The sequence below is a fragment of the Trachemys scripta genome, chromosome 7, assembly GCF_013100865.1.
Source record: "Trachemys scripta elegans isolate TJP31775 chromosome 7, CAS_Tse_1.0, whole genome shotgun sequence".
Classification (NCBI taxonomy): Eukaryota; Metazoa; Chordata; order Testudines; family Emydidae; genus Trachemys; species Trachemys scripta.
In genome coordinates this window covers 89880332-89906494 of record NC_048304.1, presented here as the reverse complement: position 1 = coordinate 89906494, position 26163 = coordinate 89880332, and positions in this window count along the sequence as shown.

The window sequence follows — 26163 nt, the reverse complement described above, 5'->3', positions numbered from 1 at the left end:
TCCAAAACTATCTTGATAGACATTAACTATGCTACAATCCTTTAATTTTTTACTGACTGCATCATATCATATATCAACCTTTCCATGATTTTGCTCTGGATCAGTATTACTCTCACTGGTTTATATTTACTCTGATAAATATTTTTTTAAATATTAGCTTTTTGACAGTTCTCTGGAACTTCTCTAGTGTTCTAAGATTTGTTAAATGTCAACATTAATGGTTCAGATTGTTCCTCAACCAAATTTAATACTCTTGGGTACAAGATAAAACATAGTTGGGAGACTAGAGTTTTACTAATCTATTTTTGAACCCTTATCTAAAAGATTGTTCTCCAGTTTGTACCAAAGTTTCCAAAAAGTGCTATAAAAAGTGGATAAGACACGCTGTGTTAAATTTTGATTGGATCAGTTTAAAATTAGTGAACATAGGAAAGTAAAAATCTAGTTCAGGACAACAGTAGTAGAAGCAAAGCCTGGAGCCAAACACAAGGCAGATTATATTATAAACATTTTTAATATAAATATATTTCTGATTGTAAAACTAATATCTCTATGCATCTTTTTAATTCCCACACTAAGCAAAACATAAAATAAATTTTAAAAAGGCACCTCTTCTCAAGGAGGACAACAAAGCACAATAAATCTGTTGTTTGTAGATAATTAAATTGAAAAATTTTGGGGCAGAATCAAAAGTTCATCCGAAATTAATATAAAGATTCCCATTGACTTCATTAGGCTTCAGATCAAGACTTCGTTGAGCCTTAAAATAGTTATCAGGATATTGTAAACAGAAAGCTTTGAGTCCCCATGTCTTCCAAATGCTTGTCCAATTTCATCTAAAACTTTAAAAACAAATGAACAAATCCAACATTGATAGACCTGCCATGTACAATTTAAAATGGCTTGCTTTAAAGAGCGAAGATAGAGGAGGGACCAAAAATTTTAAGTATAACAGGAAATTCACTTCAACCTTATCTAAGGGGAAACAACTAGTCTCCACACACATAAAAACACACACATACACACACAAAATTTTATTTCCCAACAAATAAACAGTGAGAACATTCCTCACATATGTAAATCTACCTTTGGAAAACACGGTTCAGATTAGCAACCACAGTCCCAACATAGGCTGATCCTCACAGAAATCACAATAGCCGTCAGTGGAGCCAGACTAGCAAACACCCAATTGCTACTAGTGAGAAAATGAATTCCCAGGCTTGGCATCTGGGTCTTGTAACTGCCAAGCTTGTCTCATGAAAGGTCATGACTAGGTTACTCAAGTGCTGTAAAAGAAACTACATGGCATTCAACAGATTATGCAATACCCATAAGTAATAATGTGCTATATGTGTCAGTGTCTTTGGGAATTGCTACAGTGTACATACAGTATCTGGAATGATTAATTGTTAAGAGAGAAGACTCTTTCTGTAGTTGATATGCACTATACACCAAACCCTGCAATTATATTGAGATTATGAAGGATCATTCTTACTAACAAAATAATTTGTGTCTGTATAGTCCACCAGAAAAGAGAACCCATTCACCACTTCTATAAACATGCCTCCAACTTTGCAAACTCTTATCCCAAAGGCAGAAAATGATGAAAAAGGATTATGCGTTGGCAGGGCTAATTACGTCAGAAACATTTCACATAATATAAGAAAAGTCCTGAATCTTCATTCATCTCAACCCCCAATTCTTCTCACTCACTGACCATACCCACTACTGCAGTACATTTGCCTTGATCTTTACGGGGTGGCATGGAAGCTCATTTCCCGCCCCCGCCTTCTCCACAGCAGCAGGTCATGGAAAGGAAGACTTCCTCTATCCCCCTTTAATGGCATTAGTCGTGCAATATGATCCAGTTTTCTTAACACCAGCTCCTGCTGCTGTCTTCCTGTATGAGGAATTTCCCAGTAAGCACACCCTAGAGTACCCACACTCATCTAAAATCCTATGGGCACTGAAGAGGACATGCTGTCAGGGAGAGTAGGCCTTTGGCATTGACAAACTACATCAAGAGGGAGAAAATCCGGATGGTCACAGGAAGGTTGGGCTCAAAATTTCAGGCCTTGGATAAATCCTGGAGGAACATTGAACTTTTTGTATATAGTCCCAAAAGGAAAACCTACAAACATTTTAACGTTCTCCCACCACTATTCATACCTCAGATTAAAATGAAAAGAATATTTAGAAAGAGAGATTAAGGGCCTCATGCTTTTCACACTGAAGTCAATAAGCATTTTGCTACTGAGCTCAAAAGCAGACTCTGTGCCAGATACTGATCTTAGTTACACTAGTGCAAAATTAGAGTTCAGAATCTGGCTTGTGTCTCTTTCGAATAATGTCTACATTATGATATGGTAAATATCCCTTTGATAGAAGGATTGTGATTTCTTCTACATACATTTGTATAATTTAAGAATATTGAAAACAATCAAGATACTTAAATATACCATAAGTATTTTTTGTTGTTTTATTTTTAAATTAAACCCTTAAGACTTGAATGTATTTGTGGAGACTGTAGGTAGGTCTTTCCCATACACCCTAGCCCCCAGGACTATGGAAAAAGCTACTTAAATTATAAATTTGCACACATAAGCCAAAAGGAAAGGTAGGTGTTCAGCAAATTGATCACAGATTTACATATTAAGAATTATAGGAAAACAAAAAGTTTTTCAAACATGATATTTACATTTGTCAAGTGTAATGTACAGTCTCTTCAGCAAACATCAAACAAGCTGAAAAAGACTTATATCTCAGTTCTTTTTACTTAAATCCAAATTCCTTTCCCAGAGATGTCTGAACAGATTTCAAGCTAAATATAGCTTAAAATCAGCATACTCTCCTTTTTATGTCTGCAACGCCCACTGATATGTAAGAAAATTTTACCCTGGACTGAGAGCAGCATATAGGGTCTTTAAATTATAATGTGATGGTATTCTGCTGTTAGAAAAGATATTGTTCTGCTTTGTTTAGCTATATAGAATGTAATGTACTCATGACCTATGCCAGTGATTTTTAAATCGTGCTCTGTGTGATGAGTGTTCTGAGCTTGATGAACCATCCCTGAATCTGAGGGTTCTAAGCCTAATCACCCTGATCCTGATTAGGCTCAGAACCCTCAGACTCAGGGATGACTCATCACACTCCATGACCTTTGCCCCACAGAACGCTTGCCTTGCCAGCTTTCTCTGGAGACATGACCAGACACATGATCACCTCTCTGTTTCCAGCTGCTGAAATTCACCAACAGACAGCTAATATTATATTCAATTGTTACTTTTCACTGTAAACAATTGCTATAGTTGCCACAATAATGCTATGCGCTTGTGAATGGAAGGGGACGTGCTCTAGGAAAATCTCTCCATTAAAAAAAATTGAGAACTTCAATCTATGGAATGATGCCACAATATGTGGTGTGTTTACTACAGTAAAAATTACATAATTGGCCAATGATTTTTTTCTCCAAAATATAGTGAGTGCATTTATGTAAAGGAAAATAAACAATAAGCCATTTCTTGGAGCAGAAGAATCCTGGATGCAAAACAAAAGGAAAAAAATGATAAATGATAATTGAAATGGTACTTGCTGTCTGCAAACCGGATGTATAGGCAGCAATATATACCTGCTCTCTATGAAAAAATGCATATAACTGGCAGTGTATGCACACACTACAAGTTAAACATTTTAAAACTTCCAAGAAAGCCTTTAATTGAATGGCAACAATATCATAAAGGGCTGACATAAACAAAGGGAATGTAGATATAGGGCCAGATTCACAAGGAGACTTAGGCACCTAGAAAATCACTGGGATTCACAAAGCCTGAGTTCAGGCTTTTTACACAAGAATGGAATGTGATAGCCATCAAGGACTGGGATTCACAAAAGCCAGCACAATAGGTGGCTCCCTGCCTAAACTAGCTAACTGGAGATGCCAAGAAGAGAGATGGGTCCTAAGTGCCACCCCCTCAGGCAGTTCAGCACCTAACTCCAGGCTGGGGAGAGGCGCCTCTCTCTGCATGGGATTCTGAGCTGTGAACTCTCTCTGGGTGCCCAAGGTGTTTCTTGCAAGAAGCTGGGGAGAGGGGGTAGTGTGTGAGATGACCATCTTCCTCATAACTTTAGCCCAACAGGGTATTCACCTGCGATGTGGGAAACTCCCAGTTTAAGTCCCCCCTGTCTACCTGAGGAGGAGAAGGGCTTTGAATAGGGATCTGCTACCTCTCAGGTGCGTGCCCTATCCACTGGGTTATGGGATATTCTGATGTGGCACTCCCTCAATCTCTCCTGTTGATGCAGTTCCACTTTGGAGAAATAACTAACACATCACTAGACCAGAGGAACTGCATCCTGGATCTCCACATTCAGGGTGAGTACTCTAATCACCAGGGTTAAACTCTGAAACAGTGAGATGAAATTGAAAGGTCACTTCCTTTATCCCACTGCTTTTTGTAATCCTAATACAGTCCTTTGAATTCTGCCTTAAATACATATTATCTGTTCTGCTATTGCACTGTATACATTCCCTGAAGTACATTTTAATTATTCCTCAGATGCTCCAAGAAATATGGACATCATCGATCACATGTCCAAATTATTAATTTTTGTCAAAAGATTCAGAGTATGCTTCGTTCCTAACCAAAGACAAATGCTATTGGGGCAGAGAGTCAACATGGTCATGGAGGTAGTGGTTTACCTGCCATTTTTCCAAAAGTCCACATGAGTCTTCTTCAGTGAGAGTTATAATGTGTACTTCAAGCTAAGGTACTCATATGACTCAAGCATTCATGCATCATTGTTTACCCCTCAGGGTTATAGATTTTGCTATCCAACTGAATGCTGTAGATGTCAATCTGGATATATAGGAATGGGTACTTTGGGGTTGGGGGGAGAGAGAGGAAAGTCTTCATATTCTATATACCATAGGCTAGAGTCACAAAGGGTCTCTGACTTTGGCACCTAGAAAAATCATTGGGGTGCAGACAGCCTGAATGTTAAAGGATTTTTTTCTCTGCCAACATAATTTGGGGAAACCAATATGAATTTAAAAACATTTCAGTTTTGCCCAATCTGCATTTTTCACTGAAAAATTCCATCCAGCTCTACTGCTAAAACAGTAAGAAAGAGGAGAATGAGTTTTTCAAAAAATAATATGTGATCAGGTAGTTAAAGACGGTATCATAATGCATATGAACAGAGGGACTAAATTCAGATTGGACAGAATCTTATTTCTGTTATTTCCGAACTTTTGAGCAGTTGACTTTGCAATCTTAAATTCTTGTAACAATTTTTGTTTTGTTTTCCATTCATACAGAGTAGCAACTCCACAGTTAGGGTTGGGCTTAAAGCGGGGGCCTAAAATTCCTGTTTTTTGCTAAAAGTACAAAATTTTACATAATGATAGTCATCATGCCTGTTAAAAATGTACTAAGCAAAACAAAAATACATAAAAAATTAATAGGAATGTCTTTGAATTTAGACTCTTGCTGAATTTTTTACTTGGCAGTCCTATTTAATTGTTGAGTGATATTTCTTAAAAACATTCCCCATTTATAAAAAAAAAATGGCAGAAAGGTCCATCCATCTGGGGCAAGCTTTTTTTAATATTGAGGTTAGGGTCATTGTTAGTTGTTCACATTATAACTTGAAACCAGGCACATGCAGGTTGGATGGATGTAAGCTAGGTACCCATAAAACCTTCTCCATCAGGAACTATGCTTTTCTGGCAGATTTTATCCTACAACAAAAAAGGGTTCATATGTAACTGCTGATACATATACGTTCATTTGCTGCTGCTGGAACATAGTAGTTCATGCATAACTGCTAATGAATAAAACATTCTCTGTCAGCAGCTGCACTTAAGCCTTCTCATAGATTCTCTCCTCCTTGCCCACGCAGAATCTTCAACCTCCCATTAAGCAAACTATGTCCTGGACAATATTTGTGTGTAATATGTTTTAGGGCTCCTACACACTCTACATACCTGACACAAATACACCCCAGCAATTAAAAGTTCAGTCACCAAACATTACACACCCTCTATTCTTCCACCCACAAACACACACTTGACCCTTGCAACAACCATACATCACAGCCCACACACCACAACCTCTACTCTATCACCTTTCTCCATATACCCTTTTAACAGGCCCATCCTGTGCACTGAATGAGGCAGGAGTCTTGTGGAAAAAATAGGATATGACCATGTAATTAAAGATCATAGCATAATGCTTAAGGCACAAGGGGTAGCACTAAGCTTGCATGGGAAACAGATTCTGGCATTTCCTAACTTTCAAGTTCTTGACTTTGCAACCTAAATAACATTCTTTTAACTAAGTTTTGTAATGCAATTTATTAGGCTTTGTTAGAAGGAAAAAGATATAAAGAAATCTTATGATGTGCAACTGCAACAATCCCTACAGAATGCAAAATTGGGAGGGTTTGAACCCTGAATCTTCAGCACAACATGACCTAGTGGAAGATATAACTTAAGTTAGCGACATGATGTGGCTATTATCCAAGTCAGTGGGAGGAGGGAAAAGAGAATAGGCTACTGAGATCCCTTGCTAGCTCTGGTGGGGTAACTGGAGAGGAGCAAGCCCAGCTTGCTCTCTCTCTTGCTCTTCCCCCACCCCTGATCCTAAGAAGAGTGGTGAAATGTGAAATTGGAACTTGAAGGACAATGTGATGCATGCAGATTTTGTAACTATCAGAGAACGTCATTTCTGAGCAGTCTTACAGAGACTATTGCCCATTGGGGCTATGTTTACCCTAAAATAACATGATCAAAGGGAATACATGTCAGAACTGAGGCCATGTCACAATGCATTCAGGGGAAGGAGGTGACCCAAGGAAATGGGATGGGGAAACAGGCAGCAGCTGGGAGTTGAGAGAGTCCAACTCAGACAGTATGCACAACAAACATTGTTTTACTGACCATCTGGAAGGTAGGGGAAGAAGGGGGACAAAGTTCTGATGGATCTGGGCCCAGAAACATCTTAATCTAGCCCTGAAGGTGCCTCTTCTACCATAGCTATAATATTACCATAATGATTTCAGTATAAGTTTTTATATCATTTAATGAATATATTATATGTATTGCAGTAGCACACAGGAGCCCCAGGCATGGACAAGGATCCCATTGTGTTTGTACAGTGCCTAACACATAAAAAGAAAGGGAAATAGGATGCTTATACATTACACATTTTTTCTAAGGTACTTAGCTCTACAAAATCTGTGACTGTTTAGAACTACATTTGAGATTTCATTCTCAAGTGTTTGGGCTGAGAAATGTAACATGTTATAAAATACTGAGGATATGGGGAGTGTGTATACACAAAGAGTGGCCAAGAGGTAGTATAAGCTACAAACTACATAAAGGGCAATTACTAATCTTTGGCCTAGAATGTGTGTTAGGGTCTGAGGTCACTACTTACTGAGAGGGTACTCAAAAGGTGAGTACATATACTTGAAATTAATCTGTCATGAACAGCTACAGATCTTGGTTAACCTTAAATGGATACTCCCTTTATTCCCAAATTGAGTGCTTTAACACAGTCATGGATGAGGTTATCTGTATCATTTTTATATGATGATTTTGCAGAATAAAAACCATTAACAGTAGTTTATTTAGCTGTATAACACTTATGTAAATAAGCTCCTGACCTTTTACCTTCTAATCAAAATGAAATATTGGTTACAGTTGGACAGAGGAAGCACCGGGGAACATACCAATGATAATGCCAAAAAAAAAAAAAAAAAGATGATACCGTTTTTATAAAGTCTACTCAATTGACCAGCTGACCAGTCCTTTTATGGACAAAAATCATGCTTTTCCCTTCACTGTTTTTATTGCTGAACAAAAAACAAACATTCTTCAGGTTTTGTTTAATAAATCAGTTTTAAAAATCTATTCCAGAAGTCATTTCATTACTGAAAAACAATACCAGAGAGCAAACATTACAACTGGTTCTATGTTCTCTTGGTTTTTGTCTCACCATAAATACAACAGTTTTAATGTTAGTCTAATAACGGAAAGCTTGAGCTTCTAAATATAAAACCAAGAATAGCAACAGAGGTTATTTATGGTTATTCTATGCACATGGTCACATTAAATTTATTGTTAAAGTATTTACATAGCCTCTCTTAGATTGAATGTTTTTTGTTGTCCTGTAGAGACACCTTCTGGGAGCAACTGGGACTGCAAATTCTATGTTTTGTGGTACTCATAGAGGTTACTTCCATAAGAGTTCTGCAGAAACCCCAAATTTTGGTTTTTAAGTGAGCCCACTTTCACAAAAATCCCCCTGCTGATTGTTTTTGGTGCAGGGAATCACCTCTTTGGCCAAAATAATGCAAGTCTCAGCATCCAAGAACTGAAATATTCAAACACAACCAGGGCTAAATCTTTGGCTGTAGCAAAAGGTGCACACAGCACACTTTGGCATTGGGGTGTTTTTAAAGGTCACCTATGTCCCCTTTTTACTCCCCAATCTTGTGGATGAGGCTGGTCTCTCAACATAAAGTTACAACAGTCTAATTTACAATTGTCAACATCCCCAGAAGTGACCATTACAAGCAGCTGGCGTGTACTATGGCACAGGGCAGCTCTAGCTATGTTCCCTTTCTCTGGCCAGAGGTGTTGGTGTTACTTTCATGGAGGGACAAAAAGGAAAACTGAGGCTAGGTGTACAAGTTATGCTCTGGCCTGCCATGGGTGGGTTCATGAGGAGGGGCTGCCTTATTACACAGGGATTATTCAAATCTCTATTCTGACTGCTATAAAACCCTCTATTCTGATTGGCTCCTGCCCTCAAAACTCCCCCTAGACATGCCCACACCAAGCATGGCTACCTCAACTTCAGTCATCCCACCTAACCCCAGTTATTCACTAGCCATGCAGAAGGCAAATACTCCTTTAGGAGCAAAAAGAAGAAACTGGAGATATGGAAAAAAGAAGGGAGATACTGAAAAAGCTGGTCTTAATTGAAGGTCAAACTGAGGCAGCGATGTTACGTGCGCACATGTGGTTGGGGAGCTGTGAGGACAAGAGTAGTCAAAGGAGCACATTGGAGTGAGAGGAGGGAGAGAGAGGGAGAGAGAGAGAGAGAGCAGACATTTCAGCACGGTAATAAAGTTAGAGTAATCCCGTTTACTCAAAATTAACTGTATCCTGGGCTAATAAGCCTCAGAGTTTATTTCCCTATAACCATTCAGGCTTTAAGCCTTACATTTTTCAGCCCAAATTATGGTTATTATTTCATGAGTAGGGAATACTCAAGCAATACTGACTGGAACTTGACAAAACGGAAGGAAAAATGAAGATCAAGAAAATTTGTAAGTCCATACATGCCTCTCATGGGTGACTGGCCCCTTTAAAGGGAGTCTGGGCCCAGTCTGCCTGTGAAGCACCTGGACAAAATAAAAAGATTATCCAAACTCACTTAGGGCAGATACTCCCAGGGAGAAGGTGCTTCTAGAAAGACTGGGCTTATGGGGAGAAAGCAATCCTGGAGAGAACCTGCTCCCAGGGGAAGAGTGCAAGAGCATCTCAGCAGAAGGAACTGGGTGAGGGATCTCCAAGATAGCTACTAAAGTCTTACCCATCAAAGAGGGACATGCCTGCGATTCTTCGGCCAACAGCATCCAGACAGAGAACTCAATGTAAGAGTGCTCCATGGCTGAAGGGCCAAGGTGCCAGACTGTCTAACCCAGAGATGTAGTTTTCCCATGGAGTGACTGTGTGAAGGTCTCACTTCTACTTTGTGTTGTTTTTTTATCATTAGTAAATAAGATCCACCAAAGGGAGTTCTCTTTAGTAACTGAAGGCTGGCTTGGACTTGTTTATACCCTGGGTGAGAGGAAATTGAGGCAGGGATCACATGAGGCACCATGCATGACTGCAAGGGGGCATGCAAGGATGGCTTGCACTATGACAATGCCTAAATGAATTCTGCTCAGAACCTTTGGGCTGTCTCCATTGTATAAAATTGTTACAGCCACTCAGGATATGTAGAGAGCACAACACACTGGGTCTGGTCACAACAACTGCTTCATTATTAACTTACAAAATGGCTCCCAGGGATGAGGCAAAATGCACACCCCAGAATATGTTTTAGGATTATCCTAAAATAACTATCCTGAACGACCAGGAAACAACAAAAATAACCAAAGAATACACCATCCCTCCCTGTCAAAGTTCAACAAAGGTTCCTTGATAGGAAAATCAACAACTCAATATAGTAACTGGAACTAGAGGTGCAGGGTAGACCCCGTGTGTTAAAAAAAAAGAGGGTTATTCTGCCTCAAGTCAGTCCCACACACTATCTATGGATTCAAGTGGACAGGGAGTTTGTGATGTCTTGTGGAGCAATGGCAAACCAGAGTAGATTTCCCCCACATAGCCAGAAGAGGCAGAAATCCCCCAGAGGTCCACTGGAGTACCAGCAGGAGAAGACTCTGCTTCCCCTGACTAACTCTGAACTTGGGTAAATCATAGGAAGAGTAGCATCTGCTGATCCACCATCACCAGTCAAAGATGAATACTTTGGATTTGACTCAGGTTCCTCACCTCTTCCTTGGGCAAGCAGATGATCTACATGATGTCTCATGAGGGAATCTACTACAGCAACCTGATAAGAAAATGGTCCTGTAGCTTTTACAATCATGCCAGGCAGCCAAAAAGTGTGTGTCCTGTTGATGATCATGATTGTTTTCCATATTTTCTTGATGTTGACACACTTGTTTCTTCAGACAATGTCTCAAGAAACACAAGTGGGTATGTATCAGCTGCTTCATCACAGGTGATACCCCTGTTGTGGCATGAGGGGTTGTTCTGTAATTACACAAGAACCGAGACAGCCTCATCTGCAGCAATCCCTCAGTATCCTTCTTGGGTCCCTTCTTAAAGGATTGAATGGCCCTCTCTACTAACTTGTTCATGGATTGGTGGTAGAGAGCAGATGTTATGTTTCAACCCACTAGCTCTCAAGCGGGCCTGAGATTCCTCATTGGTAAAGACAAGCATTGTCGGAGACCACAATCTCAGACATTCCATGTGTGCTGAATGAGAAACTATGCTCCTCAGTAATTATAGATGAGATAACTACTTTGGCAGGAATGACTTTCATCCACTTAGAATGTGCATCCATATAGGGAACATTGACTAAAGGAAGAGACCAGCATTATTGATGTGCAGTCTGATCCAAGACTTTCCTGGCCATTTGTACAGTGATAAGTCCAATACTGGAGACAAATTTTCTTAGTTGTTGGCATGTGGCCACCTGATGTAACATCTGGCCAGAGTTTTCATTCTGGTGACCCAGGATTTGTTCTCTGCAGTTCCTCCAATATTAACTTTCTTGCCTTAGGAGGTATTATGACCTAAGTTCCCTCTAAGCTGCGAGGCGGCGCAGCAGCCCATTAAGTGCCGCACAGGTGCTCATGGCTGCGGCAGGGAAAGATGCCTCTCTCCCAGTCCTAGACCCGCTGCAGCTGGGGGAGAGGCACCTGTCCCGTGGCCCCAGCCCAGGTCATGCTGAGGTGAGAGAGGGCTGGGGGGAGTCCTCTCCCCACCAGAGCCCTGGGGCAGCCTGCTCCCCAAACTCCTCATCCCTGGCTGCACCCCAGAGCCCACACACCCAGCCAGAGCCCTCACCCCCCTGCAACCCAACCCTCTGCCCCAGTCCTGAGCCTCCTCTCACACTCCAAACCTCTTAGCCCCACCCCCACCACATGAATTTGTTATGTGCACCAATATGGAGGTGATGTGCGACACAAAACAAAATTCATTCCGCACATGCGTGGGAAAAATTAGAGGGAACACTGATTATGACTCATGATCCTCAGTGCAGAACTCCACTTCACCGTTTTAGTTCCAAAAGACCTGTGAAATTAAGGACATATGTCCAAAGATATTGTCAACTGGGCCCATCCAGGCTTGGAGACACCTGGAACAGAACAAGATTTCTGTTAGTCAAATAAATGATCAGTTTAGCTGTTAGTGGACTGTCTTCTAATTGGGCTAAAGCTAGGACCACTTCTTGAGGTACAGGAGTGACTTCTAGTGTTTTACCCACTGGCAGCTGACTGAGGCCATCCGTGTTAGCAATTATTGGTCCAGGCTTATAGATCAGGTGATATGGGTAGGCTATTAGCAATAATGCCCAACATTGCCAGCATGCAGAAGCCAAAGGGGGATTAGCTTTGGTCTACCCAAGAAGTCCTAAAAGTAGCTTATGGTCAGTTGTTATAATGAATTGTAACCCATGGAGATATTGATGGAACTTCCTGACAGCAAAGACAATAGCCAAGCTTTCCTCATCTAACTGGCAGCCAGTACATCCCTCAGCCCGCGCCACTTCCAGCAGCTCCCATTGGCCTGGAGCAGGGAACCGCCACCAGTGGGAGCTGCGATCGGCCGGACCTGCGGACGTGGCCGGTAAACAAACCAGCCTGGCCCGCCAGGGGCTTTCCCTACACAAGCGGTGTCCCAAGTTTGGGAAACACGCCTTATATCATAAACATTAGTGTGGCTCAATTAAAACAATTCTCTTGCTCTATATTTTGAGTTTTAATGATTTAGGGACTCACCAGTTCTATGCATTTGATCTTTCAAAAAGTATTCAGATATTTCTCTCAGAGATAAAAGAGCAGGATTGTCCCCTTTCCCTTAACCAGTTTAGTTGATCATGATTTCAACATTCGGTAATCAATCATATCTCTTACTTCAAGGTCATCTGCAAGTTCGGAATGAGGCCAATTAATGATGTATGAGTGTACTCTACAGCACGGATATAAATTCACAGAATAAATGGCTAAAAATTGAATTAAAAAGTTGTATTTAATATATTTCTCATCACAGAGGATAAAGATGTTCCACTCAGTTCAGTGAAAAAGTTTTTTAAAGTTTGGTTTATTTATTTTTAAGAAAGTTATTTTAAAAAAATTCACCATTAGCACCTAACCACCAGCATATGTGTGCCTGTGTATCCAGTCCAAGAAATCTTTAACCATATTATGTCTCGTATGCAAGCTAATAGTGTTAGACCCACAATAGAGGTTTTTTTTATGTGATGGGGAGCAAGCAGATACCGGACACAATGTTGGTATATAATACTTAAATGCTCTTTATTGATTACAAAACAAACCTTACTGTACATTTACACCCCAAACATCCTATACCACTGTTTCAAGGTTATAATGGTTTTGATGGCCAGTTGACTGTTTTTTTTGTTAGGATAAGATATGATATGGGGAGCCGGCAAAAACCACATTTATATTTACATGGGACTTTGATTTGCAGAAATTATAGGCAACTATTTATAGTCCATTCCATCATGTTATTGGTTTTTTGCTTCTCTTTACTAGGCCTTTTACCCACACAATTTTAGAGAGACAATTTTGGGCGGGCTGCTATGATTATAGGCATGTCATTTTAAAAGAAAATTATACAATTTTAAATCAGTTTAGCAGGTGTTGGTTGGGGTTTTTTTTTTTTTGGGGGGGTGATTTTTTGTATTTTTCCTCAGAACATAAGATTGTTTTTGCACAAATAGTTCTAATAGTCCTTGACCTTAAATTCTTGCTTCGGTTGCTAACTTGCAATGCACATATGCATGTCAAGCACGCATCATTCATACCAGGCCTTAAAGACCTATAACATATTACATGGATATCTGAATCACAATGTGTGTGTGTGTGTGTGTCTATCTGTCTGCCTCCCAACATTCCCCCCTTTGGATACATGATTAATGCAATTAATTATTGTATTACTTCATAATTTTGCAAGCAATTTATTTTATATATTACTTGCTTTAAAACTTTGTGTTGCTTTTTTATTTGGCAGTATAAACATAGTATAAAGGTTAACAAAATTATAAATGCAAATAATATGACAATAGATATAGCATTAAATTTAGAAGAGCTGTGACACTGGGAGACCATCTTTTAAAAACATTATACCAATGAGAAAATTGCTTCAACAGCTATACTACGGCTGTTTGCTTTTTACTGGCATTAGGCTTATACAGCTGTACATATTTAATACCTTACAAAACATGTTTAACAAATATTACATTCTGTTTCAACACACCTTGTATCCAAGGGCCGGTCCCAAATGCAATAATCTACTTCTCTAACAGAGAAGGGGCTTTAACTTTAGTTCACTGGAGTGCTAACAGTTGAGGTCAACTGTATGATGAAATTTGAAACCTCTCCATATTAGAAATAACACTATCACATAGTAATTTTGCCTTTTATGTATTCATGCCCAGGCGTTCGGGAAAGCAACAGCTGGGACTACACTGTGAAACACAAATATTTCCAAATAAAATAATGCTTGTGGTCCTCCTCCAGATCCCATTGAATTCAATGAGTCTTTGGGGTAGGATGTCTCTCTACAGAAGAGCTGGGCAAATGCCTTAAAAATATTCAGTGAATATTCACTTAAGAAAACCCTGAATTTGCTTCACTTGTGGTCAGAAGCCTTTTATGTACATGCTCAATATAAATACTTTGTTCTCAACAATGAACTTGTTCAGAAATAACAGGTATAAACTGGCCATGAATAAATTAAGGTTGGAAATCAGAACAAGATTTCTAACCATCAGAGGAGTGAGGTTCTGGAACAGCTTATCAATAAGAGGAGTGGGGGCAAACAACCTACCTAGTTTTAAGAGCTTGATAAACTTGTGAACAGGATTATATGACAGCGTTCCCTGCCATAACAGGAGCTTGGACTCATTGACCAGGAGGTCCCTTCCAGTCCCACATTCCACTGAAAGTGGTAGCAGAAACAGCAAATTTTAGGTGACTATTACAGAACATTTGTGGAAAGCTAATTTTGAACTCAAATATAAACCTGTATTTAGGAATTACACTCATTTATTCAGCAAAAACAACACGGAGTCCTTGTGGCACCTCAGAGACTAAAATTTATTTGGGTATAAGCTTTCGTGGGTTAAAACCCACTTCATCAAACGCATGAAGTGAAAAATACAGTAAGCAATATACATATATACACACATACACACGAACGAAAAGATGGGAGTTGCCTTACCAACTCCGGGGGGGGGGGGGAGAAAGGGGTCAGAAAATAAAATGCGATCTGTATCCAAACAAAAGTAACCAACAGAGCACAAAATTTGGATCTGCAATACTCAGTGGTGTGTGTCATTCAATCTGCAAACTGTTCAAAAACTATTTGGTGAATAATTTCGAACAAAGTTGAGAACTCAGAAACTGCTTATGGACAATTTGTGAATAGGAAGAGAGGCACAAGAAAAAGAAAAAAAAAATCAGATTCTGGCCCACACTATGATCCCTTGTACTATTCGCTCAGCTCTCTAAGTGGGTATCTTGAGAATTCTAAAATGAGTAGCTGATGCAGCTGAGAATTTAGCCTTTGCTACTAATTATGCTCAGCTCTAGTCTATCGCAGCAATATGGATGAAGAACTGCAACAATACAAACACTGAGGTGAAGTGTGCATTGGGCTTAACAGGCAAATGCGCAATACTTTCAGCACTTTTTTCAGTCAATTAAATAAACCTATATACTCTCTGGGAAATAGACTTGATGGTACATAAGAAAGTCAATGATAATTTTCAAAGTGGCATTAAGTACTGCAGTGTACATACAAATTCCTTTACAAATCACATTATTTTTAGGTAACCTTGTGCACTGCTAAACTGCTTGAATAGTGGAATACGGGTCTAAATTTGTTTCACAAAAACTTTAAAAATGTATTTGTCAGAAAAAGTTTTCAAACATTTCAACAGAGATTTATGAAATTAACTAACAAAAATTTGGATTTCAAGGTGAGCATTGTTTGAGTAATGTGTACTGGCCTTGAAAAGGACCTATGGGCCCAAACCACCTCAGTCAAAACCTACAGCCAAATGCTTGTGTCCAAGTTTGAGTGGCTAGCCCAAGACACCATCAGTACTACACCATCTACATTGCTATTTTTAGCACTCTAGGTTGAGCAGAGTTAGGATGAGTCTATCCAACCTGGGACTCACACCTCCCAGCTGCAGTGTAGATACACCCTAAATGACTTGCCCAAGGTCACCTAGAATCTACCTTATCTTTCACTCCTCTCTCCCAACTGTGAAATGGGGATAATACTTCCCTCAGGAGGGTATTTCCAGATAAGATCAATTTGTCATTGTGAGGTGGTCAGATATTACCAGAGGGCAAGAAAGGACCTAAATAGAAAGATTGGGCCATTCCTTCCCAACACAATGAGATCCATCCACACCCACATAACTGAGAAGATAACTGATCTCTCAATTGAAAAATCAAATTCTTTGATTGCAAGCACACAGAAACATGGACGGCCCAGGTATAATATGTCTCTCCAAGAAAGTCTATTGTGTGGAGGTCACATGGAACCTGTTAAAGGGGGGGGGGGGCAAACAGAAAAGAAAGGAGAGCGCTCTTTTACTGCAAGTCTAGCCAAATTACAAAATTAATCCCTGACACACTCACACATTTTAAAAAAATAAGCTTACTTTGGCTTCCCTTCTTTTACATTAACCTAATGACAGTGGAAGTGACTCAGAAATCTGACAGTCATAATCAGATGTGTTGTGTGATAAATCATCACTCAGTTGAAGTACTTGGGAAGGGAGACTATGAATCCTAGAGGGCACAACCTCCTTAAACAGGAGCCAAGAATATCTCATTAGCACAACAGCTGTAATAAGTCCCTCATAGTTATTGGCGAAAGATTTTTGTTAACACAGCTACAACATAGCTCTTTAATGAGAAGAGAAAAGCAATACAGCAGACATGACATTTCAATATGAACATCCATAAATAACTACATTTTATAAGCCAACATCCAAGATGCTTGGAAGGGTGTACACTTTAATAAATAAATGAGAATACATTAAAAAGAATTATAAAACACCCTATTAAACCTCTGAAAAGACAGAAGCAAACATTTTTAGACAAGAATAGATGTTAGTCTCAAAGCTTGGCAAATACACACACACCACAAACTACAGCCAACTTTTGGGGTTTAGGATCCTAGGCAGAGATTGATGACAATCTTATTGAATCATTTGTAAACCTTTAGCAAATAAGGTCAAATAGGCTGTTACAGCTTGAGAGGGTTTTCTTCACAGGGACTATTTCCTCTTTCACAATGTTCAGCCAACAGGGACTGTTGTGTTCTCTGTAAAGAGATGGGGGACTGATGTATATTTTTATCTTTTACCTGTTTCAGAATAGTATATTTGGAATAAAGTTCAGGCCCATGGAATACAAGAGAAAACTGTAGACCTCCCAAGTTACAAGTAGAGTGGTAATCTTTCCCATACTCAGAGATCTGAAGCCTAGCCACCTGGCCTCTTAAAGATCCTCCAGGATATGCAGTGTTTTAGTGGATGGGAATAGCGTGGGAGGGAGAGTGTTAGAGGGAAATCCAAGAGAACATGCAACATCTCCTGCAAAACCCTGCGAGAAAAGTCAGGGCAACCAAAAAACACCACCACCACCACACACACAAAACACGCTTGAGGCAGTATTAACTTTTCTATGGCCCCCTCCAGGCCTGAGAACCCTCCTTAAGAAGCAGTTCTGTGTTCATTGCTGTCTGTGGAAGTCTTTGCCATGCAGTTGCATTGGAGCTGTGCTGCCAGACAGATAGGAAGACAGGGGGCCTAAGACTCACTGTGAATGGCTCTGACACCTTCTGGATCTCTAGAACTGCTGGACTTTCTGTGGACAAGTAAACCCCCATGCCCTTTTTTCCTCTCTCATATCCGAAGGAATGACTTGAGGAAAACTCTGCTAGCCAATCCTCACATATTTCTGGGAGGAGGAATTACTACAACTATCTCCTACAAGAAGGTCTGATCAAGGTTTTAATTCACTAACATCTAATAACTGTTATAGGCATAGGAAAATTAGACTGAATACACTGGTCTACAATTTGAGAAGTCGTCTGCTTCAGAGATAAAATGTGCTATTTATTATGTATTTTGATGTGCTGAATTCAAATGTGACAATTAAAACAACTGATTGGCTACTGTTTCTAAGATATTTAAGTTTTTACATTTTATGTCTATGTATATTGTATAGATAGTACAGTTTTAATCATAAATTGTAAACTTAGGTCTTTTCATGTGTTTAAGATGAAATATTATCATGTAAAGCAACCAGTCCTGTTTATGTAACACTTTAAAAATCAGCAAAAGGGTTATATCAATAAAATTTATTATGAAACAAAAGGCAAAAAACTATTCTGTACATAGTTTAGTCCTATTCAGTGTCTACTCGGTGCTTCTTGGCTTGTCTCTTGTATTCATTAAATGGAGCATCTCTTGTCACTGTCCAGCAATAGTCTGCAAGCATTGATGGGCTCTATTTGCCCTGATAGCGTTTCTCCATTGTTGCAATCTCTTGGTGAAATCGCTCGCCGTGCTCGTCGCTCACTGCTCCGCAGTTCGGTGGAAAAAAATCTAGATGAGAGTGCAAAAAATGTATCTTTAGTGACATGTTGCAACCAAGGCTTTTGTATGCCTTGAGGAGGTTTTCCACCAACAACCTGTAGTTGTCTGCCTTGTTGTTTCCAAGAAAATGTATTGCCACTAACTGGAAGGCTTTCCATGCAATCTTTTCCTTGCCACGCAGTGCATGGTCAAATGCATCATCTCGAAGAAGTTCACGAATCTGAGGACCAACAAAGACACCTTCCTTTATCTTAGCTTCACTTAACCTTGGAAATTTTCCACAGAGGTACCTGAAAGCTGCTTGTGTTTTGTCAATGGCCTTGACAAAGTTCTTCATGAGACCCAGCTTGATGTGTAAGGGTGGTAACAAAATCTTCCTTGATTCAACAAGTGGTGGATGCTGAACACTTTTCCTCCCAGGCTCCAATGACTGTCGGAGCGGCCAATCTTTCTTGATGTAGTGGGAATCTCTTGCACGACTATCCCATTCACAGAGAAAACAGCAGTACCTTGTGTATCCAGTCTGCAGACCAAGCAAGAGAGCAACAACCTTCAAATCGCCACAAAGCTGCCACTGATGCTGGTCATAGTTTATGCACCTCAAAAGTTGTTTCATGTTGTCATAGGTTTCCTTCATATGGACTGCATGACCAACTGGAATTGATGGCAAAACATTGCCATTATGCAGTAAAACAGCTTTAAGACTCGTCTTCGATGAATCAATGAACAGTCTCTACTCATCTGGATTGTGAACAATTTTGAGGGCTACCATCACACCATCAATGTTGTTGCAGGCTACAAGATCACCTTCCATGAAGAAGAATGGGACAAGATCCATTTGACGGTCACGGAACATGGAAACCCTAACATCACCTGTCAGGAGATTCCACTGCTGTAGTCTGGAGCCCAACAGCTCTGCCTTACTCTTGGGTAGTTCCAAATCCCGGACAAGGTCATTCAGTTCACTTTGTGTTATGAGGGGTGGTTCAGAGGAGGAGGATGGGAGAAAATGTGGGTCCTGTGACATTGATGGTTCAGGACCAGAAGTTTCATCCTCTTCCTCTTCCTCGTCTGACTCAAGTGAGAATGATTCTGGTGCATCAGGAACCGGCAGTCCTTCTCTGTGAGGTACTGGGCGTATAGCTGATGGAATGTTTGGATAATACACTGTCCACTTTTTCTTCTTTAACACACCTTTCCCAACTGGAGGCACCATGCAGAAGTAACAATTGCTGGTATGATCTGTTGGCTCTCTCCAAATCATTGGCACTGCAAAAGGCATAGATTTCCTTTTCCTGTTCAACCACTGGCAAAGATTTGTTGCACAAGTGTTGCAGCATATGTGTGGGGCCCACCTCTTGTCCTGATCTCCAGTTTTGCAGCCAAAATAAAGGTGATAGGCTTTCTTAACTATAGTGGTTATACTGCGCTTTTGTGATGCAAAAGTCACTTCACCACAAACATAGCAGAAGTTATCTGCACTGTTCACACAAGTACGAGGCACCTCTGCTCACTTTGGCTAAACAGAAATGTGTCCCTTTGCAAAATCAAACACTGACAAATAAGAGAGCACAACACTGTATGATTTCTAGAGCTGATATAGGGCAATTTGTTCAGCAGAGTGATGTAAGCTTCATTATGATTGCATCATCCATGACTTCTAGGAATAACATGATGCAATTCATATCATGTATGACCCAATACCAGCTTCACATTGCATCATTCATTGTTTTGCCTAAACAGCAAGTACTGTCCAAACCCAGTCATAGATTTATTCATAGATCCAGTCAAAGATGTATTTTAGTCATTTCTGGTTTAAATTGAGATCCCTTCCCTTTATAACTCACTTAGCCTCTGCCATTCCCAAGTCAAGGGTCCTATATACTGACCCAATAGCATATCTTGAAAACTAGAGCCAATCAACAATTTTAAGCATCATTTTCATTCTCAGTGACCCAGAATTAGTAAAGTTTTACTACATTTATTTCAGAAGCATTTTGGCTGTAGAGCAGTGATATTTGTACTTATTAGGTGTAAATTGAAATTAAAAAGGGCACACTAATGATACTGGGCCCACAGAACAATATATACTGTACTTAACTGTGCATAGTCTGAAGGGATAAATAACACCAGGTAGAACTACATATGGTGTTGCTTATATGGCATAAGGCCACAAGGGGGACTCTTCTACCATTGTTCAGGTGAAGATATTTTCAAGGAGAAAAAGAGTGTGACGAAACTAGTCTTCCAGTTGAATATACAGAATTCAGTGTAAGGTTTTAATGTATAACCTTTAAGGTTCTTTGGAGTAGGAGAGCTGCTAATCTGCAACAACTAATCAAAGTTTATGTCCCAGTTTGCAAATTATGTTCAGCTACTGACTTGTCTCTATGCAGCCACTGGTTGTCCACTGCAAATTCTTTGCTATTTTTCCTGACTTATGTGGATTTGAGGTGCTTTGGAGCCCTTGCTGAATCATTAGGACTGAAACGCAGCTCTGCTTTCAACAAAAGCTATTAATTCTTAACTTACCTTGTTTTTGTGATAATAGTACTTTGCATTTGTATAGGGTTTTTTAATGCTCAAAGGACTACACAGACTTTACAAGCAAAGTGTGATTTCTCCTACTTCAGATGCTTCTAAACAGTGTTTTCACTATGCAAGAGGAGCAGGATTTGAGTGTGTATCCCCAGCAATGCAGAACCCAACTTGTCTAGGGCTCATGTAACAGCAGTATGGAAGGACATTTTGAGGTAGGCTAGAAAGACCTACGGGGAGGGACAAATACCACCAGTGGTGTGATCAATCCAACCCCCAAGACACATTCATGCCCGACTGGAGAAAGCAGTTTTATATGTGCTTTATTGTTCCATGGTCATTCCATTGCTTAATAATTTACCCTCGATAGCAGGTATAAGTGCAAACCTTGCCAGTGAAAGTTATTCTGTTTGTCCGCTTTTTGGAAAACACCCACCAACATAGCTTCTGCAAATGTCCGTCTTCGAATGATAAATTTGGCATATTAACATCTCCTGTACACTTATGACCTCAGCTGTGACTATCACATGCATTCCGAGCACCTTCCAGGTGAGGAGAGTGTCTGAGGCTGAATCAGATGCCTTCAAGTAAAATAATTTGGCTTTTCCAGCCAACCTGACAGTAATGTCACATCCTAAAAGGGCATGGAAACCTGGCAGTGCAGTGACTTTTAATTATCCCAGCAATAGGAACACATCTCTGAGGGATATAGAGTGATTGTTCCCCAGCAGCAGGCACAAAAACAGAACTTTGCACAACTCTTGGGTAGCATCACAGAGATCCCTAGAACAGCTGTGTTTCATTTAGTAGCACCCCTCTGTGGTATGCAAGATAATTTTATTATTTGACTCTCATGGAAACTACAAAGAAACTCCACTGAACAGTGTGAGGCATCAGCTTCATTATGCCACCTCTCACTCTTGGGATACTCTTGGGCTTACCTCAGAGGAAGCAAGTGTTCTTCTAGAAACGCATGTCGTGGGACCTAGTATAACATGCTTCTCACCCACAGCTAGCACTTATCCCAGCATGTAAAAAAAAAATTCTGATGCTTGATGCACTCTCTCTCCAACCTTGCCAAATTCAGTTTATGGTGCACTTCTTATAGCATGTAAGGTGCCACTGAGTATTGTGTTTAAAACCAGGTTCAAAGATTCAGCTACTAGTCGGTACCCTTCAGCTCCTGTCTAAAAATGATCAAGACCAAAATGAAAACAAGGAATTTGTAATAAATTTCCTTGGGATTGTAATTAATTATGTTATAACATGTTATGTAACTATGTGCATACCATTTGCAGATGGATGCCTGTGATTTCTGGCTGGAAGCAAATATCTTAACCAGTGCCACATTACAACTTTTGGCATAATAAACAAAGCTGATAATCAATACCACTGAATTGCTTCTTTTCTTTTGGGCCAATGATGGCAAGTCAACTTGAAGCATTCTTTCCATTTATAGTAATCTGTAACTTTAAAAATGAATCAGGTATGTTCTGAGCATTAACTGATGACTGACAGTACTGTCAGTCAAGGACCACAATTTGACTTTGACGACTGCATGTTTGACAAAGATATTGTTCAAATTTGTATATAATGCAGTATATCCAGTGTGGACTTTAAGGCTGGTGATTCAGGAAGTTAATACAGATACTACTACTAAAAACCAAATGTCTTAACATTTTATGAGGGGAATACAAGAAGTGGTTTTGATGCCAAAGAATACACAGCAGAAGGGATCCTGATAGAAAAGATTTCTCAAGTTTTAATTGCAATTCAGGTTGAGTGGGATAGGTCACTGTTATTGGGTGAAAAACAAAAAAGTACCTCTATTTCATTAAAAGAATTAACACATCTTTGGATTAACATAAAAAGATTTTGGAAATATTCTGTTAAACAAGACTCCGCAAAGCATTATTCCTTTCTTCTCAGATGTTTTTAAAAAGATAAATCAAGTCTAACACACACACAGTATTGAGAATGAAATGGGAGGAATCAGTCTCCAATCAAACCAACAAAACTAAAATCTAAACCCAGGGATTTTACCCATGATCTTTACAAAAGCAGACCCATAGGAGCACATGGATGGTCTAAAGTTTTAGTCAGTAATCCATAATAGCACACACACTATTAGCTCTTGTGCTGGAAAAAGCAACATTTTAATGATTGCACATGTGTATGTTTTAGGGACCATCCATTATCTTGCTGTGAGAAGAGAACCTACCTATAGCTAATCCTAATGGAAGAAAATGGAATTCTTTTGCACACTTTTCAATGTCTTTTTCTCAACTGTCAATACTTTTTGGTTTCTCTCAGGTTATTACCAGACCCCCATGTTCAGCCAGCCATTCCATCCCCAGTGTCTTACTATTTGTAGGGGCACTCTGTCCTTTGCAGATCTCTCCAGATGGGGGAATCAAAGTCAAATGTCCTAATCTCTCAAAGGAGGAGGTGAGGAGGAAGTCCACAGTGCTGCCAACAATACAGCTTCTACATAGTAGTCTTTGAAAAATCTTTCTGGCTGGGCTGCTGAATCAGGCTTAGTTTGTTCAGCTTACCCTCAGAATGTGCTGCACTCTCTGTAGGGTCAGGATGAAGATATCCTTCTTTGAAGTCCCTCCAAAAATCTCCCACTTACAGCTATGCTGCTCTTCCCCCACAGCTGATTGCAGTTTCCTCCCTTTAGAAGGCCACCTCCTTACCATACATGATTGACAGAGCTGGAGGATGGAGCTAGCCCTGCCCTCAGGACCTCTCTGGCAACTTCCTTGTCAGTGTGGGGTCTACATGCCTGTCACAAAACCTTTCTTTATGAAAATAACCCAGGATTTAAAAAATAGCAAGCCCCTAAGAGAAAGCCCTGACTAATATGTCATTAAAGTAATCTTTTTGTACCGTATCAGCCATGCACAGGTGCCATAGATAAAAGCATAACTTCACTGTTCCTGGTAGCAATATATCTGACCAAAGAATGCTATTCAACCCACAAGGGAAGCCGGCAATGGCTTGAATTGTGCCTGAATCAGGACCGCAAGACTGAGCATCACATTGAGGCTGAGATTCAGGAAATCAGCCCTATTCAGGACAATACTTAAGCAGATGTTTACACTGTGGCATGTGCATAGATAGGGTCTTGAATAGGGATAGACAAACATGAGTTAAGTGCTTTCCTGAAGACTTATACTTCAAGTTTTTAACTAATATTAAAGAAGAAGAGAGAAGGGAAGCGAAAGTAAAGAAATCAGTTAACAGTACCAGCGCAATGAAATCTCACTTGCTATAGGACTCTGCATGTTCAGAAAGGCTGGGACTATGACACTTAAGTTATATGACATTGCTATTGGGAGACATAGCACTGTACATCTAGAACATTTCCAGTGGTTGGTGCTACCTAGCATTGAGCCTAACCTATACAGTAGCAAAGAAAAGCAATAAAGACACTACTATTTATTTTAGTTGAGTTTAATCTGCTCTCTCTTCTGTGACCTCATTTTTGAATTAGTGGAATCAGCCTCTGATTTTTCTGTGGGGTACTTAAATATATAATGTGGGATCCAAAATCTCACTCATGGATTCTAGTAATACAATAACATTATAACTTTCCAACAGCTGTGCTGTACAATTGCCTGGCAATGGTGAGCTTATCATGAGTCAGTAATTTTATACACTAATAGGGTAGGTTTGGGTTTTAAACTGTAAAACTATAGTTTAAATGACATCTTCCTCCCTCCCCACAAACATTATTTTAAATTGTCTTCCTCAAGGATTAAAGTAAGAGGGATACAGGAAGTGCGGCTCCTAGAAGAGGGAGACGAGACCTTCTCCTCTCCCTGGCTTGGGAGATGGTTATTTACCATTACTCCTTATCTGCTATGAGGAGGACTCACCAGGCAGAGAAATCTCAAGAAGCAGAAGGAGGTACCTGGTAGAGGAATTACTGTTTCTCCCAGCCTTTCCACCATAAATTGCAGCTCCTGTTGTGGGGAGATTATGTGTCCCACCTCTGTTTTCTAAAGAAAACTGGCTTCCTCTCACCTCAGCTCCTTTGCTGCTCTGGGGGAAAGGTGTCAAGGACAGATTACACATAAACTATACATCAGTTAAGTCTTCTAAAACACAAGGACATTTTGGAGAGGAGCGTATAGAGAGGTGGACTCATCCCTGCGGTGCCGCCTGCTGGTGACTTCTGGGAATTAGCTCTTCCAGCATCCTGGAGCGCCCTCTGCAGGCCAGTGGTCTGCCTGTCCTCTGGCCCCATATCCCTCCCAGACCCCAGTGCCCTTTTATCTGGGGTGCTGCCTCCTAGCAGTACACCTCTCAGTACTAGGGTCTCCCCTCCCTGGGGAACCCCCACCCACTATCCCTACCTCACCTCAGAATAAGGCTACTGCCAGTCACCAACTAGCCCCCACTCCCTGGGGCAGACTGTAGTATAGGCCACTCATCATAGGTAAGGTTGGGTTTGGACCTGCTGCCTTGGCCTACCCATGGGCTGCCCTCTGCAACTCCCAGTACCCCTTGGCCTCCTACTAGGCCACAGCCTATGGATATCCAGGCATGAGCTCCCCAGCCGCTCCCCAGCCCTACTCCCCTCAGGTATCCTGTGTCTAGCTCACTGCAGCCAGGCCCTTCTCCCTCTAAAGGCAGAAAGAAACTCCTGAGTGCCTGGCTCCCAACCTTTTTATATAGAGCCAGTTGTGGACTGATTGGGTCATGGCCAAGCTGTGGCTACTTCCCCAATCAGCCCGGCTTTTAGAGCTGCAGCCCTCTGCAAGGGCTGTTTTAAGCCCTTCCAGGCAGGAGCAGGGTAACCACCCTGCTACAGGGAGCCTCCTGGATCCTATTTATTTATTTATTTATTCTATTGATTCAGATTCTCTCCTGGTCAAATCTAAATGACAGCATATATCGGAATTGGGATGCATCACATATGCGCTGATCATTATTGTGCTATGTAATTATTGTTATTTGTGGCTATGGAAAATTTGTTTAGAATTCAGGACTGACAAGAGAAAATAATGATTACTTTAAACTCCACTTTCCCCCAAAGTGCCAGGCTGCAGAATGTGGCTCTTTCAGCCTTTTTTAACTCATTTTCTCATGTGAAAGCTGTACTGGGATCTGTTCAATAGCTCACATTTAATTTGGAGGACCTGAGGGT